Source organism: Phalacrocorax aristotelis, chromosome 17 (genome assembly GCF_949628215.1).
Source record: "Phalacrocorax aristotelis chromosome 17, bGulAri2.1, whole genome shotgun sequence".
Lineage (NCBI taxonomy): Eukaryota > Metazoa > Chordata > Aves > Suliformes > Phalacrocoracidae > Phalacrocorax > Phalacrocorax aristotelis.
This window is the reverse complement of record NC_134292.1, coordinates 12,734,605-12,747,125: the sequence shown is the minus strand read 5'-3', so window position 1 is coordinate 12,747,125 and position 12,521 is coordinate 12,734,605. Positions and strand designations below refer to the sequence as shown.

General features: G+C 53.6%; 2 long non-coding RNA genes across 2 annotated transcripts; one reads left to right on the top strand and one right to left on the bottom strand.

The window, feature by feature from the left end:
• Positions 1 to 5,069: 5,069 nt before the first annotated feature.
• On the bottom strand, positions 5,070 to 6,834 carry LOC142065734 (uncharacterized). The gene is made up of 3 exons (XR_012663511.1): positions 6,765 to 6,834; positions 5,761 to 5,965; positions 5,070 to 5,464 (listed from the first exon to the last, which is right to left on the bottom strand). It is a non-coding gene; the product is annotated as an uncharacterized LOC142065734 (long non-coding RNA).
• Positions 6,835 to 9,711: 2,877 nt separating this feature from the next.
• On the top strand, positions 9,712 to 12,267 carry LOC142065652 (uncharacterized). Its single transcript, XR_012663472.1, has 2 exons — positions 9,712 to 10,061; positions 10,990 to 12,267. It is a non-coding gene; the product is annotated as an uncharacterized LOC142065652 (long non-coding RNA).
• Positions 12,268 to 12,521: the final 254 nt, after the last annotated feature.

Below are 12,521 nucleotides of genomic sequence, written 5' to 3'. Positions count from 1 at the left end.
GACAAGACAGCCAGCTCCGAACTACTAATGCATACCAGAAAACATACTTTTAATATTCAGCATCTGGATAGACAATAAAAACTGGGACAAATAATCTAGTTGAGGCAATTACCTTAGCATAAATGTATATATTATTTATAAATGGCTTTGAATACATAAATAATATTGATAAAATTTGCATGAGTAAAAAGAGACATAATTACCAAACGATGCCTCAGAGCAGCGGATCTGGCTGGCTGCTTGCTGCCCTGATTCTTGTCCTGGGGGACCCTGCCCAGCCCTCTTTTTGTGCTAAAAATACAACATACACATTAAATTGAGCTAAAACACAGAGCCTAAACCAAGTAAGCCAGTACAGAAAAGTCAGCGCTGCCTACATGGCCTGCCCGAGCGGGTCTGGCTGTGTTTTGGGTTGGATTTTAGAATTTGGTGTTTCCTGGCGTTGTAATTCAGGACTGGCATCGCAGCTCCGCAGAGGCAAACGCTTCTTGTCCGGCAGCCCAGGGGCACGGGGGCTGCGGCCCCCAGGAATGGCAGGGCACCCCTGCCCCAATGCCAGCACCCGCCGCCGCCCCACGCCGCCGCTTGCGCCCTGGCCCGCGGCCGGGCAGGGTTTGCTGAGCGCATGGCTCCGGCCAGTCTGGCCTGACCGAGGCCGTCAGAGCGGTGTGCCGGAGTGGTTGCCTCTGTCCCGCCTGGCGAGGCCACGGCGCTGCATTCCCTGCAGCCCCCGTTACCCCCAGCCAGCCCCTCCTGCTGCCCCCCTCCTCTTTATGAAAGCACCAGGAAACGCTACAGGCTTTTACCGCTTCCCAGCCTTCACCGAAACCCACGAGGAGCTTTTTGTGAAGTTAAAATCGCCAGCAAAGTGAAAACATGAACGAGAAGAAAATGAGCCAAGCCCTTGCCTGGTTTCCGAGCCGCCGCTAGATGAAGTTGTCTGAGCCTGGCGCGTCCCACACACCACACGCGGCTCTTTAATAAAATTGGCTGAGATTTGTTGATAAGCCTGAAGCAAAGTCAATGTGAAGTGTCAATCCCACCGTTCGCGGGAGCCTTTGGGGGTCAAGCTGCTTCCTCGGTATGATCGTCGTATCAAAGATATGTCAGCCGCATGTTAACTGTTCTCTTATGAATCGCGCTCGAGATCAGACACGAGGTGCAGATAAGCCAAGGCAGAGGGGCTGGAGCTGAGCTTGTGCTTTGCCAGCCGAGGCGGCTTTCGGTCCGTGGGGCCTCTGTAATCTCCGACCTGCGGCCGCCCCGGCCAGGCCAGGGTGGCACAGGCCAGCCGGCGGCACGGGGGCGTGCGGGGGCAATGGGTGGGGGGCGCAGGCACTAAATCCCGTTTAGCCCCGTGGGTGCCACTGCACGTGCCAGGCTGCTTTTTGCGGGATGAGCGTCTAATGGTTGTACAGTCCGCACTAAGTGAAGCTGAAAGAGAAGAAATCAAAAGAAGTGGGGTTTAATTAAGTATCAACCAAGATTTATGCAACTTTCTCTCCCCATCATAAATATTAATAAGGAGCAAGCAGTGGCTCTGTGCGGCAGGCACTGCCGAGCCATGAAGGGATGTTAATTCCAGGCTCTTTGAGCTGGACTAAGCGTGACACAGAGCCTCTTTGATTTGGAATATTCCTTGGGTTTAAAAGTTAAATAACATGAAGGGGGATTTAGTGGGTAGTAAACCATTAGTGAGTCTGGGATTTAAACTCCAGTACGCATGTAGTGTATTTCACGATTGCCAACCTGATTAATGGAAGCGTTGCCGGAGGAGCTCCCTCGCCAACGCGGGGCGCGTGCCACTGGCAGGGTCTGCGTGGCCGGGCCGGCAGCGGCGGGACGTGGGGCCGCTGGGGCACAGGCGCCATGGGGGCAGTGGAGGGGATCTCCTGGGACAGGGGGCAGGAGCTGGGGCACCCAGCATCCCCCCCCATCCCGCACACCCTGCAGGCAGTTATTAAAGGCGACACAGCCAGCCTAAGTAAGGACTCGCAGAGCCCACTAAATCTCTAGCCATCCCTTAAATAAAACTTTATGCTGGCTAATAAATTTTAATGCCACTTGTCAGTGCTTGATAACTGCAATCATTCAGTGGAGGAGGAGAAGCCCCAGTCCTGGAGCACGGCGGCAGTGCTGTGCACAGCACCTGCGGTGCCCGTGGTGCTGCCCCTCCGCGTGGCTGCTCACCATGTCCACGAGGGGAACACGCAAATCCTGCCAGTTCCCTCGCTCCCAGCAGCAGATCGGCCCTTCCCACTGCGTGCTGAGGAGCAGACATCCAGGGCTGGAAAACAACCGCAGTCCAAGGAGAGGAGCAAAGGGCTCCGCAGGTGACGTTCACACTGAAGCTTAATGACAGCAACACCAGTGCGACACAGCTCACTGTTTCACATACGCCATGTCTGCTCAGTTGATGTCTTGATTGTCTCATCCTCAGACTGCACTGCCTGGCGCCGTTAAGAAGTCTGCTGGCAGCCCTGGCCATTACACAGCGCAAACCCACAATTTCCACGCCACATTTTTGTCCAGTTGAGGTTAAGAAGTGTAAGAAGTGTGTCTGCGAGGGTGATGTCTGTCCCCTGGCATAACGTGCACAGTGGGGCTCTGGCCCTTGGCTGCAGCTGCTCAGCCACACTGCAATAATCAATAATGATAATAATTATTACAGGAGCAGCATGAATTTCCTATCAAATTAAATCACACAATGAATAATTTTCATGTTTTATTAACCAAAAGCCTCTCTCGGAAGAGGTTTGATGGTGCCACAGTGTCTCTGGTTTGCCACAGCACGGCTTCATGATAGACCCAAGCACAAGCCCGCTCTAGAGACGGGGGCATCGACGCCTGCTGCTTCCCGCTCTGCTTTCACACGCCCACGCTGTGCTCACGGCTCGACAGGCCCGCAGGCAGGCACACGGACGCTGCCGGACCGCTCTGGCCAGAGGGGAGCAGACCCTCCCCTCCCGCACCCCTCCGAGCTTCTGCGGGGCAGCACGGAAAGCTCAGGAGGGAAGCGGGGGTTGTCCCGCTCCACCGGCCGGATCCGCCACCGCCAGCTGAGCCCGGAAAAGCTCCTTCCACAGCCGGGCAGGAGACTTGCTTAGCCTGCCTGTGAAATCCAGGTCTCATTAGCATTGCTTTAAGCCGCTCTGAATTAGCATGGCTTTAACCCACTCATCCTCTGGCCATCTATTTTTAGGCAATATATAAAGCTTGGAAAAAAATATCCCTACATGGCCTCCAAGTTGAGCCACCGACATGTGAACCACCTCCCCTCTCTGCGGAGGTCTCGCAGCGCTCCAGAAGCCCTGCAGGCTGCAGGGGCAGGGGGATAGACCTCACGGCGGGGTCCTGCACGTTGCCAGCCTGGGGCTTGAACCCAGCCACCGGCTTGGGCAAATAATAGGGTTCTTTTAATTTGCTGGTAGAATGGGGAGCGAGGAGAGTAAAAAGCAATTTGCGCCATCTCAAACCAGTGATTTTCAGTGTGTTTGGGGATAGAAAATAAAAGCATTTGCTTTTGGAAGAATGAAATGTCATGTTTGGGATTTGGGGGGAATTGTAAAGAACAACCAGAAAAGTTTTCCATTTTCAGAAAACCACTTTTGAGGCCAACAAATTTGTTGGCTTTCAGAAAAAAAAATTAAGTAGTCCAGGAACGGTGTTTTTTGTCACTAATTAAAAACACTTTCCCAGCTTTAGTCAGGGCCCTGAGCCCGGGTTAACCCAGAGATTATCGAACCGCAGCATCCCCCAGCCTCCTCCCAGGGATGTGGGGCGCTGCTGGGACCTGGCTGCCTGGGCGAGGCAGCGGCTGCCACTGGGAGCGGCAGCTCTCGCCACAGCCCCGCTCATAACCCGGCTGATGGACGGCCTCGCTCATGGGGCGTTTCATTCTTTGGTCAGCCCTGTACCGTGCAGTGATGGTTACGGCTGAGTGGCTGCAGGGCCTGCCCGGCAAAACCGAGCGAGAGGCATCGCCGCTGAAGGTGGTGCGTGGGAACAGATTAAATTGAACTCGCCGGACAGGGAAGCATCATGCAGGCAGGAGATACGTGTGGAAAGGATCAGCTCGCTTTGCATAATAGCATTTCCTTCCTCCGCTCGCCTCACATGCCGCCTTGCAGCACGGCTGCACATTGAGATTTCATGTAATTTTGTTTTAGTGCAGAATTTAATGTTAAGTTTAAATATGTAATTATCTTTAATTGAAATTACATCCATGCTTTTCATTAACAAGATGCAAAGAGCGAGCAGTATAATGCAGAGAGATGTGCGATCCAGGCTGCACGGCGCGCCGGGCCAGGTTGCAGGTTTGCTGCAGCTCTGCTCTGGGCGAAGGCGCGTTCGCCAGCGTGAGCAGTTGCACGGGCGGGTCTGCGAGGGTGCCCGGGGTGGCGGGGCCCCTCTGCCGGGGGCGCCTCTTGCTCCGCCGCAGGACGAGGCCCGGGGACGGGAGCCACGGCCAAGGCCGAGGGCGACCAGCCGGGAGCGCTGCTCGGCGCCCGTGCGGCTGCCGGCGCGGGGAGAAGCGCGCGCACACGCTGACGGGCGCCGCTCGCCGCGCGCTCCCGCCCCGCCGCACGTGGCCGTGCCCCGGCGCCGTGATCCGCCCGCCGCGGGGCCGCGCGGGGCAGGGCGGTGCGGGGCCGCGCGGGGCGGTGCGGTGCGGGGCCGCGCGGGGCAGGGCGGAGCGGGGCCGCGCGGGGCAGGGCGGAGCGGGGCTGCGCGGTGCTGCGCGGCGCGGGGCGGTGCGGGGCAGGGCGGAGCGGCGCGGCGCGGGGCGGTGCGGGGCTGCGCGGGGCAGGGCGGAGCGGCGCGGGGCTGCGCGGCGCGGGGCGGGGCTGCGCGGAGCGGCGCGGCGCGGCCGTTCTGGTCACCAGGGGGTAGCATTGGTTCGGCGCTGCCGCTGCTGCGGCACACAATGGCTCCGGAATGCTCGAGGTCGAACCCCTTTCAAGAGAACACATATTGGTTTCTTTTTTAAAGTACCCGAGGAACAATGCATTTCCATAAGTGAACGTAAAATTGCATTTAGAAGCGACCGCAGCCCCTCTGTCATGTTGCATGGAAAAAATCATCCGTTTCTAGATTTAGTCCTTCTCAGACCTTAAGGTCAGTGATTCAAGTGGACATTAAACTAATACAGCAGGACAACGTTGTTACAATTGTCTGGTGGCTCTTCTGAAAACCTATTGGGCCTTTCACGTCCTCGTGCTTCATTTGGAGCCGCTCGGCAGCCGGCTTCGTTCCCTCGGGGCACTCGGGGCGTTCACCGGCACACCTACCTGGGCATCTTTTAAAAATCAGGCCAGTCCATGATGTATTCGGCATCTTCACAATCTGAGGGGACACCCGCTCCCTCGCCCTGACACCGGCTGAGGGGTGTGTGGGTGAACCAGCCCCCATCCCAGCGGAGGGGCTCCCGGTGCCGGCTGTTATTGCTGACGACCCCCAGTCGCTGTGAAGAAAAGGCTTGTCAGAGCCATATCTCAGCAGCCAGCGCTTGCTACAGACCTTGGTTCAGGCTGGGAAAAGCATTCTACATTTTTGATGTAATGTTTCCTAATGTTTCACCCAACAACCCATAAATTTCACAAGAACAAGCCTATAAAGGATTTGTTTGAGGAGAAAAGGACAGATTGCTACAGGCTGTAACTCTGCAGAGTGAGAGGCCTTTAAAGAAGCTCTTGACAAACAGCAGAAGAACTACTATACATGCACAGGACCATTTGTCAGGGGACAGAGCTCACCCACCGGGCGCACGGGCCAGATCCTGCCCTCCTGCTCGAGGATGGAGGGGAAGGCAGAGCCCCGTCCTGGCTGCTCTTCCAAACCTGCCTCCTCTCCCCAGGCTGCTGCTCCGCACAGCACAGGGACGATCCTCGGTCCGCACCTGTGCCCCCGCGGCGGGGCTGCAGGCAGCCGTGCCCGCTCCGGCAGCGCTCGTGGCCTGCACCTCCTGGGGACAAACAGGACAGGGCAAAAATGGCACGAACGCTTCAGAAGAGCCTTCTGAGGAGAGAGCAGAGCACAGCACGCACTGGGGCAATCACACTGAGGATGCTTCTTACCCTACCTAATCAGCTAAATTTAAATTTCTCCAAACAATTGTTTTAAAAGCAAGGAGAAAGACCTTTCTCTGTGTGAACGATTACATTGCTCACTGACCGTGCTCCGTGAACTCAGGTCTGTGTTGCCACCAAAGCAGTTTCTGTACCTTTTGCATGCACAGTTCCTACGGATTTATACTAAATGCTCTTCAGACTTGTTAGTAACAGCCAGCAAGACAATCAGCGCATGCTAAAGTCCGGCTCTGACAGTGCAATCAATTAAATATCAATTAATCAGTTAATCAGTATAGAGGATACACAGAACAATGCCAGCAGTGGCTAGTTTCTAACCTGAATGTTTCTTGCCAGTTCCGCATATGTAGCTTGACAGGTATGTTATTTTTCTGCAAGGGAGTTTCAGACAGTGGGATTTCAAATCCGCAGGGCAGAGCTGCATCAGCGCTGCAAGTGCTTTCCCACAGGTACTCATTAGAACAGCTAAATAACTCCCTTCCTCCACATCACCTGTGTTTGCATCTTCTGCTGTGGTCATTTCCAGCCAATATCCTTGCAAGTGAAATTTAGTAATGCTCCTGAAAAGCGCTTTTTAAACTCAAATGCTCAAATAGCCTCATAACTGCATAACAGATCATCGGTGCAAAGTTGACACTCAGACGCATAATTATAACGCTGTGTCCTTGCTATTACCTGTGTGAGGTAGGAGGGGTGAGAAATGAACGTGTCCTCCATAACTCACTGCCCCGGCAGGAATTCCCACTGCTGACCTCAGGCTCTGCTTTGTCAATGCAGAAAATCACAGAGAACTTAGAGGAAAAATATGTTCAGGAATTTAGGAATTCGCTCCTAAATAGGAAGGAACTAAATTTGCCGTGGGAGCTGTCACAAATTCCTCTTCCAGCTGTGGAGATAGGAAGGATGCCAAGATCCTGGTGTACCAACCTTAGCGCTCCCCAGGACTTTGATAGCTCTTTCTCACACGCTTGGCACAGCTGAAAGGATCCGGGGGCCTCCATTGCCAGCACCCCGCTGCCCTTTTCCCCTTGGGGACCCGCTCTGGCCCTGGGGGGAGCCGCCCCACGGGCCGGCGCTGGGTCTCCTCCGCCTCCTGTGCCGGAGACGGCTCCTGCCCTGGGCACCCTGGCATCAGAGGTGGCGTGAAACGGTTCCTCAGCGCTGACGTTTGTGGCACTGGTGCTTTGGTCCTGGGGGAGCGGCTCGAACGGTTCTGTTTCTAACAGACTCCTCCTTGCTCTTCCTTCCCTCCTCCTCTTCTGGTCTGTGACCCCTCACGCTAGAAGGTCTCCCCATCTGCGTCCTTTCGCCCTGTGAACCCCCAAACGCGGTAAGGCCAGGACAGGTGGCCCTGCAGACCTTTTCACCTTGGGCATGTCCTGCCTGTGGCTTAACCCGATTTGGACGTGTCTGTGATGTGAGTGATACACCTACCCAGAGCCTGAGACCTCCAGAAGCCACTGCTCGTTTCCATAGACCCCCATAAACGGATAACTGGCTCTTTTAATCTTGTTACTAAATTGTAATGGAATTATCCCTCTAATCCTTTGGAGCAAGAGCAGAACTCAGCCACCAATATAAAATAAAAAAAAAAACCCTACAGTAATCATAGATTTTAAAAGTATTTATTTTGTGCTGCTCTCAGATAGGCTGTACATAAAATTTTATTTCAGAGGAATAATGCCGCGTAGTGCACTTTGTGGCTGCACTGTGATTAAGTCCTTTTTAATCTGCTATGTATGTTGAGGTGCAGCGCTTTCCCAGCACAGCTCCCTCCATGCCAGACTCTCTATTAATGGGGTTACCGGCTTATCGGAAAGAGGCAGAATTACCCAGCTACAGGAGGTTTTTACTCTGATCTGCTTAGAAACCCGGGCCATTTCAGGGCAGGGAGGGCTCAGGGATGGTAAGCCTGTTTCTTCCTCAGGACCATGTGCCCCTCACTGCTCTATTTTCTTGCAAGGAACTTTCTAGCTGGTAAATCTGTTTAGAGTGATTGGTTCCTGCTGCTGCTCTGTCTGTCTGTCTGCCTCGCCGCAGGCAGTAACTGGCTGCTGCCAGGATGGGCAGCTAACACTGTGGACTGTGGGATGGGAAGCAAAGATGGAGCCAGCAGATGGGTCAGCAAGTGCCCGGTAGCTGAGGTTGCCTGGACACAGTCGGAGCGAGCGCAGCAAAACCGTGTTTGATGGAAGAAATCATTGGCAATAGGATGGGGAAGTGCAGTTGGCTTCGGAGCCCAGGGTACCTGGTGCCATCAGGAAAAGGCAGCTGGCGCTGCCACGGTGCAGTGCACGGAGCCATCCTGCCTGTAACCCCGCCGCAACGTCCTCCTCCTCGCCAGCGCTTTGCAGTAACAGGTCCCCTTCATTCCTTTGCAACCATGGCTCCCAAATTTTGACCCTGAGAGGTGGTGGTGAAGCGGGGATGGGGACTAGGGCAGCGGAGGCTGTGGGCAGGACACGCAGAGCACGGCGAGAAGGGTTTCTTCATGCAGCACAAGCCCGTGTCGTGGGGGCATGAAGAAAATCATTTGGCTGACACAAAAGCATTCTCTGGGAACAGATGGGGTTACGGAGAGAAACACGCCCCCGCCCGCACGGGGTCTCGTAGTGGCGTTTCTGCCATGTGGAGGAAGAAACGCTGGCGTGAGGGACCTCCGGTCCCGGTTTGCTCTGTGCCTGGCACGTGGGCCGAGGTAGGGAGTGAGAAAGGAGCGGGTTAGGGATGTGCTAGCGTCTTGTCACAACGCATTTGCTGACCTTTCTGTAAATATTTCTCAGAAAAGGCTAAATGCCCGGGTCAGTTCAGAGGGTGCTGCGCTGTGATCAGCACTTTGCCTGGGGCCACGGCCACGGCTGCCTTTGACAAATAGCAGTTGACCCGAGCCACTGCGGGCGCAGGCAGCGGCACGGCGCGGGGGCAAGCCCGGCCCGGCAGCGTGCTGCCGGCTGACATGCCATTGCGTGCGCCTGCTGCCTGCTGCCTCCGGAGCGGCTGTTTCTGACGGCCATAACTTTGTGCAGTGGGCAGATGATGTTTTAGGGAAACTATGGCAATTTTGTCCTTAATAAAGTGAATGCTGCGGAACACAAGACATTTATGAAATGCTGCTTCTCACCTGGTGCCTGTGCCTGGATTTTCTAACCCCAAATTAAAGAGGCCTTATCCATTCACATTGCAAACACCAGATACGAAGTGGAAAGAGTAATTTCATTGTAGGTCATACCACCTGACTTAAAACAACATTACATGAGGGCAAAAATAAAGGGTTTCACAGGGGTGATTTTAAACATGGAGTGTATTCCTTCTTTTTTTGTCATTTGATGGCAGAAACTACTGGAGATTAAAGCTTGGACATTCATACAGTGGTGTGTCATAGACCAGACCCCTGCAAATACTGTGCTGCTAAACAGAAATAGCTGCAGCAACACCCCACGAGCCTTGGTGAAAATGAAGCTGATGTGATGGCACCCGGTAAGAAACCTTCCTGACAGCATTTGAGCGCAGGAGGCTGCCCCAGACGAGTTGGGCTGGAGCCGAGCGCCTGCGCAGAGCCACCCTGGTCCTGCGCACGCTGTCCTGGCCACGTCTGCGGGCGAGCAGCCCGGCGGGGGGAGGCGAGGGAAAGACTTGCTGCACAGCGAGCCTTCAGCATGCTTTCCTTTTCGTGCCAAGTACCTGGCATGCCAGTGCTTTCCTGAGCTATTTTCTGTTCCCACTCTGACCCAAATGCTGTCTGCGACTGTGCGTGACTGCTCCCTGCTCACGCTCACCTTTGGCACAATTACTTCTGGTAACATCCCCCTCCTGCTTCCCAGAGACGCAGACACAGAGACGGAATTTGCTGAAGATGGTGTCAGAAGTTCCACGCCCCCACGGCATCCAAAATGCTTGAGAAATGCTCAGGAGGTTGACACGAGTGTCAAGGATGCAGTGTGCCTCCCTGCTCTGACACAGATGGCTCCGCGAGTGAGTTTGCACGGCGGTTGTTCCATTACGCGTGTGCGCAGGAATGTGTGTGCATGTGTGCGTGGGAATGCCTTAGGCCCCCAGCCTGCAGAGATTTATGTACGTGTTTAACTCTTAGCAGATGAGAAATCCCATTGAGACTATGCATGTGCTACAGGTTAAAGACAGGCATAAAGCTTTGAAGAGTCTAAATCTTAGATTATAAAGATTATAAATTTTAGGAGGACAAGAGCAGCCTCTGTCTGTACAGCAGCAGTGTCCTGCAGGCGAGGGACAGTTTGTGCCTGCAGTTGCACCACCTCACCTTCATCCCCCCAGCTGGTAGCGGCACGGCAGGACTGCACTGGTGTGCAGCCCCTGTGGGTGCCAAGCACAGCTGGGGAGGGGCTGGGCAGGCTGGTGGTCATGGCGTGGCTGTCAGGGGAATGCATTTCTCAATGCACTAGCTTCAACAGCTCAAAGGAATGGAGTGCAATGAGAAACAGATGATACATCCATTCCGCTTTTGGCACTGGAGCACCTACACTCATGAGCGGAACCGTGGAGTGAGTCGCGGGCTGCTGGTGACACTTGGCCAGGAGAGGCTGCCAGGTCTGGGGGCTCCTCATGGGCATCGGCCCCTCTCCTGCAGCCTTAGCAAGACCCTGGGGAGCTGATGTGGCCAGAAGTGAATACAAAAAACGGGGATGCGTCTGAGCTTTGCCAGAGCAGCTGTGCTCGGGTGGGGGGGCCAGGCGGCAGAGCCCGCGGTGCAGGTCTGGGGGCCCGGGGGTCCGTCCTGGCCGTCAGCGGCCCAGCCCTGTCACAGGGAATGCTGTGGCATGCAGGTGGCACCAGCCATCCAGTCTTGCTTGGTATAATTTCAAAAAGACAGGGCAAGAGGAAACTATTTCCTGCTACTCTGTATTTTTAATTCATATTTTCACAGCTCTGCCCGTCCTAAATCCCAAGCAGATGGTGCAACTCGGCCCGTCTCCTCCAGCAAGGATGATCCCTGGGGCCTCCCTGCAGAGAGTGTGCATTTCAAAGGATAATTCCATGAGCACTTCTTACCCTGATCCAGAGCATTCTGAGCATCCGTATACTTCATCACTCTTCACACAGACCTGCCCCTGCCTTGCACCAGCTCCCACTGGGGTTTCCTTTTCTCTTTTAAAAGGTAAGCAGAGTCACAAGCCCTGAGATGCGGCCTTGGAAGCAAAGGTAGCTGTGAAACACGAGAAGCAAAAGTATGAAAAGGAAAAGGAAGACAAAAAGAGAAAAGAAGGAAAATTCCCGTATGACTTCCCTGATTTATGCTACAAAAATGGGAACCGTCCCCCCACCTTCCAAGCGTGGCGGTAACCCCAGCGTCGGTCAAAGCAGGGGCAAGGGAAGCCCTTTACAAAGCGGCCCCTTTCTCGCACCCGCAGCACCTTTTTGTGCTCATGAAGCATTTCTGCACTAACAAATCCTGTTTGATAATTGTGTTGCAAAAGCCTCACTCTGAATATTTAATAGAATTATTGCTAGTTATCAGCACAAGTAGGTGATAAATCACAAGCCGCCTTTACCCAACACCAGGCAGAGCCATTAGGGGGTTTCAATCACGTTTCCCACCCTGCCCCCATGTCAGAATGACCATGAATTAAAAAGGAAAACAAACAAGCAACCTGCCCCCACCTCCCCGGGTTTCATTCCTTTAAAAAATAAAAAGATAAAGAAACACTTGTAGGCTCTGGCCTGGGCCCAGCTGTCCCCGAGTGCCACAAGCCCAACTTTTTGGTGCCCTCGGCTCCCTCTGGCGCCGCCTCCCCGGCAGAGCCCTCTAGCTCTGCCCCCCCTCCTCCACGTATGAATGAGGTGATCTTTTAGCTGCCCTTTGTCTTGGAAAAAAATTAATTCTCATTTGCATTACCTCGACTAAATGTCACCCACCGATATTTTGTTAGACATTAGCAATGCTGGCAGAGAGGGGCACGGGATAATTGCGTTCTGCCTAGCGGTGGGATTTACATAATTTCAGACAGCAATTAAAGAATCCCTGGGAATTTTTTTTTTTCTCTTCCAACCTCTCCTACAAAGAAAGTGTTCGTTTACATTAAGCGCTCAGCTCCTCGCTGTTCATTTGCATAAAATTAAAGGTTTTTGTGTTCTGGAACAGCAGGGTAACATTTAAAATTCTGTTTCAAAAAGCTCACCTTAGAATAATAAAATGTTAATATCATTTCACGGGCTGGAGAAGGTTGCCAGCTGCCTTTCACTTCAAACTTTTATCCAATACTAACTGTTTGGGTGGGTGATATTATTATATTTTTTTGCTGTTAAGATATAAACTTTCTTGAAAAAGTGTAGGGATGTAAATGTGCCTACCGATGGGTCTCTGCAGGGCTACTCCAGAGCAGAATGTTTGTTTACTCCATAGTTTTTTAATTAAAAAATCATGCAAAAGAGCAGCAGTGGAATATTACAAGCTTTAAT